This window comes from Macrotis lagotis, unplaced genomic scaffold (genome assembly GCF_037893015.1).
Source record: "Macrotis lagotis isolate mMagLag1 unplaced genomic scaffold, bilby.v1.9.chrom.fasta BILBYCTG047, whole genome shotgun sequence".
Classification (NCBI taxonomy): Eukaryota; Metazoa; Chordata; class Mammalia; order Peramelemorphia; family Peramelidae; genus Macrotis; species Macrotis lagotis.
Window position 1 is genome coordinate 69597 of NW_027421954.1, and position 5507 is coordinate 75103.

Here is a 5507-nt window from a genome sequence, read left to right on the forward strand (position 1 = left end):
AGAAATTTGGGAGCCCTTGTCAAAGGCCTGTATCATCCCTTGGATAGCATGGTGATGCCAGGCTGCTGTTGGTTCTTTCTTCCCCCAGCTTGGTCCCCTCCCCCAAAGTTAACTGATGAAATGAGAAAGGGCTTGGGAGGAAGCACCTGCAGGGGTCCACCCAGACCAGAGAGCCCTAGGGAGGGACCTCAGGAGCTGAGGGTCCTTTGACTCCTTGCCAGCCAAGCTGAGACCGATCCTCATGCCAACAGCTCCCTCTGGTGACTCTAGGCCCAACGGCAGCTCCTGGGAGGGTCAAGAGACAGGCTGCTGAACCCCTGTGGAATCACTGGGGGTCTCCTCACACCTCCAGAGGCACTGGGTGAGGCAGGTCTTGGCATGACTGGTGCATTATTGATTAGTCCACCACTACAGAATGAATAGAGACCTGGAGAGTGAGGCCAAGGAGATCTGAAGTCAATCATGGGATGAGCTCCATGCTCTCAGTAAAGTGGAGGGGCAGGTCACCTGCTGAGGGAAGGAAGAAAGAGGTGAGGGCTTGAGGAGTGCAGAGAAAATGGGGAAATCTTGTGTGGTGTGGGGGGAGGTGGAGAGTCCTGAGGAGAAAAGGTTTCTGTCTGTAGAGCAGGGAGGCCTCAGGGGAGGAAAGTGTGCAGGGGACCCTAAGACTGTTCTTGAACATGAGAATGAGGATGGAGGGCCAAGGCTGGGGAAGAACCCACTCACTTGGTCACTCACTTCATGAACACTGGACTGGGAAGGGGGCTCTGTGGGCCACCCGTGCCCTGCTGCCTGGAGCCTGAGCTTCTCTCCCTGGGCAGGAAGGCTCCTGCTATATGTCCTTCAGGCCCATCCCCTTCAGCCAGATGACCTCACTCTCTCCTGGTCACTGTGACCTCCAGGCTTGAATCAGGTAACTCCCCAAGGGCTCTATTCATGACTGTGACTAAAAGTCCGTTCAAAAACCCTGAGATGGTGCCCTCATGGGCCCAGCCTTGGACTGGCACTAGAAGGCTATAATGCATTCCTGGGGGTGGCGCAATGCTTTGTGCTGCTTCTGCATCCTCACACCAACTTCCCTGGCCTGGTCCTTCCATAGCCTGTGGGTCATCACTGAGGCACAAAGCTTGCCAGGTCCGCCCCAGCCAGAGGCTTCTGCCACAACCAGCTGTTCTGAGAATCTGCTTCTGAGCCAGGTGGGGTCTTCTGTGCCCTGAAGAGCCCTCTCAGCTACAGAGGGGACGGCCAGTCACCGGGCCCTTCCCCAGCTCATCCAGGACCACACAAGTAAGCTCCTAAGGGCTCTTTCCAGCAGAGGGAGAATGGTGGGAGCCCCCCTGCATGGAGAACAAGCCCCCACAGAGACCCAGAAACAGAGGAAAGGGGTCAGATGCTCTGAATTCTGGGGAAAGCCATGTAGATCCTGAACCAGCCTGCCTGAGGACTCTCTCTGAAACCTGGCCCTGGTTCTCTGCAAGAGAATCAAAGGGGATGACCAGGGGCTCTATGAGAGAGTTCTTCAGGATGACCCCTTGGCCTTAGCCCAGGCCCCCAGAGACCCCTTTGGATTCCCAGTGGAAACCTCTGTATGTCAGCACCACTGACCTGGCCTAACCAGGCATGGGTCCACATGTATGGGGGGGCACTACTCTCTATCAGTCTCTTTTAGCCCAAGAGCCTCGGGGCCCACTCTAGCTCCCTCAAGGGAGGGGGGATGCAGCCCCCTTCAGGGCAAACCTCAGCTCCCCCTGGCCCTGGGGTACCCTCCTGTGACCATGAAAAGGGACATCCCCCCGCTTCCCAATGGCCAGTTTCTTCTTCCAGTGGCTCAGCCAAGGCAGCAAACACTCAGACCTGCTGTGGGGAACAGGAAACATCCCTCTCCCCCAGAAGCAGGGGGACCCCTCCACTGAGCCTCGCTCCTCTGGGGCAGACACAGGGAGACCCGAGACCTGGTCACTCACATGAGAGGAGTCTGAGATCCCTCAGCCCCAGACAGCTCCATCTGGCCCTGAGCCAGGTTCTCCTCCTGCTGCCATGGGCCAGACTCTTGGACCCAAAGAGCCCCCTCCTCAGGGGCCCTGAGGTTGTTTCCTGCTCTTGACAATTCACCTGAGGGGGTCCTGGCTTCTTTCTGAAGGAGCTCACCCCTCACAGGGAGACCAATAGACCCCCTGAGACCCTGAGGAATTCATTCTCTGACCCAGGCAGGATGGGGTGGAGGAGGGGAAGTTTGGGATGATTGGTTGTACCACAGATGAAGCAAAGGGACAGAACAGACAGTAATGGGAAGAAAGAATAGGGAAATGGTCTGCTGTTGGAAGGAGAATCACTCTTAAAAAATGCAACTTTAGGGATTTTGGCGGGAAAGGCGCCGAGTTTGGTTTTCCATGGTGGCTGTGGTGGAGACTGGAGTCGTCTGAGAGGTTTTAAGTGTCTTTCCCCAGGTCAGACAGTCAGAATGTGTCAGAGGCAGGACTTGAACCCACGTGTTTCTGCCCCTGGAGGCTGGCACTGTGTCCGCTAAGCCATCCCCGCATTCCTTGATGAATAAATACAAGTCATAGGATGGATGTATTTAATAGGGGAGGTGCTTCCTAGTAGAGCCATTGCTGTGCCCTTTGTGGAAGACTGGGATTTGGTGCAAACTTTGGGAGAAGGAACTTGCTATGAATAGGCGAACAGAAGAAGCAGTTGCAGTGAAGATTGTGGATATGAAGCGTGCCATAGATTGTCCAGAAAACATTAAGAAAGAAATTTGCATCAATAAAATGTTAAACCATGAGAACATAGTGAAATTCTATGGTCATCGGCGAGAAGGCAATATTCAGTATCTCTTTCTGGAGTATTGTAGTGGAGGAGAACTCTTTGATCGAATTGAGCCTGATGTAGCCACGCCTGAACAAGATGCCCAGAAGTTCTTTCATCAGCTTATGGCAGGGGTGGTGTATGTTCATGGTATTGGAATAACCCATAGGGATATTAAACCAGAAAATATTTTATTAGACGAAAGAGATAACCTCAAAATCTCAGATTCTGGGTTAGCAACAGTATTTCAACATAATAATCATGAACGTTTATTGAATAAGATGTGTGGTACTCTGCCATATGTTGCCCCAGAATTGCTTAAGAGAAAAGAATTCCATGCAGAACCTGTTGATGTTTGGTCATGTGGAATAGTACTAACTGCAATGCTGGCTGGAGAATTGCCATGGGACCAACCCAATGACAGTTGCCAGGAATATTGTGACTGGAAAGAAAAAAAAAACCTATCTTACACCTTGGAAGAAAAATCGATTCTGCCCCATTAGCCTTGCTACATAAAATTCTGATCGAGAATCCAGGGTCAAGAATTACAATACCAGATATTAAAAAAGACAGATGGTACACTAAGGTACTTAAGAAAGGTGCAAAGAGGGCTCGAGCTTCTTTCAGAGGAGTATCAGATTCCCCAAGTGGATTTTCTAAGCACATACAATCAAATTTGGACTTTTCACCAGTTAATAGTTCTCACAGTGAAGAAAAAGTGAAGTTCTCCAGTTCTCAACCAGAGCCACGAACTGGTCTTTCTTTGTGGGACACTAGTCCTTCTTATATTGATAAACTGGTTCAAGGCATCAGTTTCTCTCAACCTGCATGTCCTGACCATATGCTGCTGAACAGTCAATTACTTGGCACCCCAGGTTCTTCACAGAATCCTTGGCAGCGTTTAGTTAAGAGAATGACACGGTGCTTTACCAAATTGGATGATGACAAATCATATCATTATTTGAAGGAAACTTGTGAGAAATTAGGTTATCATTGGAAGAAGAGCTGTATGAATCAGGTCACAGTATCAACCACTGATAGAAGAAAAAATAAACTTATTTTCAGAGTGAACTTAGTAGAAATGGACGAGAAGATCTTAGTGGACTTCCAGCTATCCAAAGGTGATGAGCTGGAGTTCAAGATGCACTTTCTGAAGATTAAAGGGAAGCTAAGTGACGTGGAGAGCAGCCAGAAGGTGTGGCTTCCTGCCACATGATCCATACCCCGGGTAGACCCAGTGAATGCAATGCTGCTAACTTGACACTATTCTTCCTAAAGAAGCTTACACTGTTTTACAGACCTCAGATCTAAAGTAATGATTCCTAAGGACTTGTCTATCCCTTTCTCAACCAAGATTTTCTAATTCCTTTTGTTAAAAAATTTTTTTTCTTGAATAGAAGCATATCAAAACACATTTTTCAAAGTATCAGAGAATGAGCATATATGTTTAATTTGTAAGGAAGACTTTGGGAAGAGATTGGGCAAAAGTTCTTCAGCAAAACATTTGTTGAATTTGGAATGCACTGTATTCAATCTAAGTTTTGAGTATAAATTAGTTCATTTATCATATGTTTTTGCTTCATATTTGGTTAATCAGAAAATTTGAGTTTTTTCTGGACACAGTAATTCTTGAATGTACTAGTAAGAACTCTATTCTTATATTTGGGGCAATAAATTCACCAATATGTAAAGTAAGGCAAATCTTATTCACTGAACAGTCTTCACATTCTTACACTTAAATTTTCTAAGTGCCTCTCAGTTAAACCTGTTTTTGTCTGTTTTAAACTAGTTATGCTGCCAATTGAATTGTGCTGGTTGAGATTATCTGGTAAATACAAGACTTGTTTTTCAGCAATATAATTTATAATCTGGGAAGTTTTGGTTGATGTTTTCAGATAATGGTTGAGCATAAGCCTCTAGTGCAGTTTTCACTTTTCATTTTGCTCTTGCATATCCTAAATATTCTGGGTTCATTTAACATATAGATATATTTTTATCTATCACTGTAATTATAAGATCACTTCAGAAAGCCAAGTTTTCAGGTTCTCTAAAGAATGTAGTGGTAAACAAGCCTTTGTAGGTAGGAAGGAATAAAACTAAGAGAGCCAGGGATGTGAAAGAATTGAACTTTTACTACAACTCTGACTTGTTACCATAATAGTTTTTTGAACTTCATTTCTGTTTGAAACAAAGTCTATTTGCAGTTACTGTTTTTTTCTGTTCAACCAGCCAGTTGTAAATAAAATATTAGAAGTAACTTTTACTGCTTTGTAAATTTAATAAAATAAACGATTCAAATAAGTTCTTTAAAAAATGCAACTGTATTTAAGTTCAAATCTGAATTGTCTCCCTCTTACTACCCCCTCCTCATTCCAGCCCTCTGAGGCTCTGGGTAGGTCTTCAGTCTGTGGTTCCATCAGACAGTTGTGAGGAAGGTTTCCTGAACTGAACTTATATTCTTTTGACCCCTTCACTTAAGCCCATTTGACCCAAATCTCTCTGGGAGATCTCACTCCCATGGTCAGTAAGACCTCCAAGGCTCTGCCGCCTTTCTGGTCCTCCTACCCAGGGAGATTATGGCGACATGATTGGCTCTTCTGGGATCCATCCCTTGCTCAGTGAACATGGAAAAAGCACCTACTATGTGCTGCCCTCTGGCCTGGACCCTGGAGATGATGAAATGCTCCTCTCCCTCAGGC

General features: G+C 46.5%; 1 pseudogene; it reads left to right on the top strand.

Annotated features, from left to right (window-relative positions):
* The first annotated feature begins 2768 nt into the window (after positions 1-2768).
* On the top strand, positions 2769-4075 carry LOC141504064 (serine/threonine-protein kinase Chk1 pseudogene; annotated as a pseudogene).
* Positions 4076-5507: the final 1432 nt, after the last annotated feature.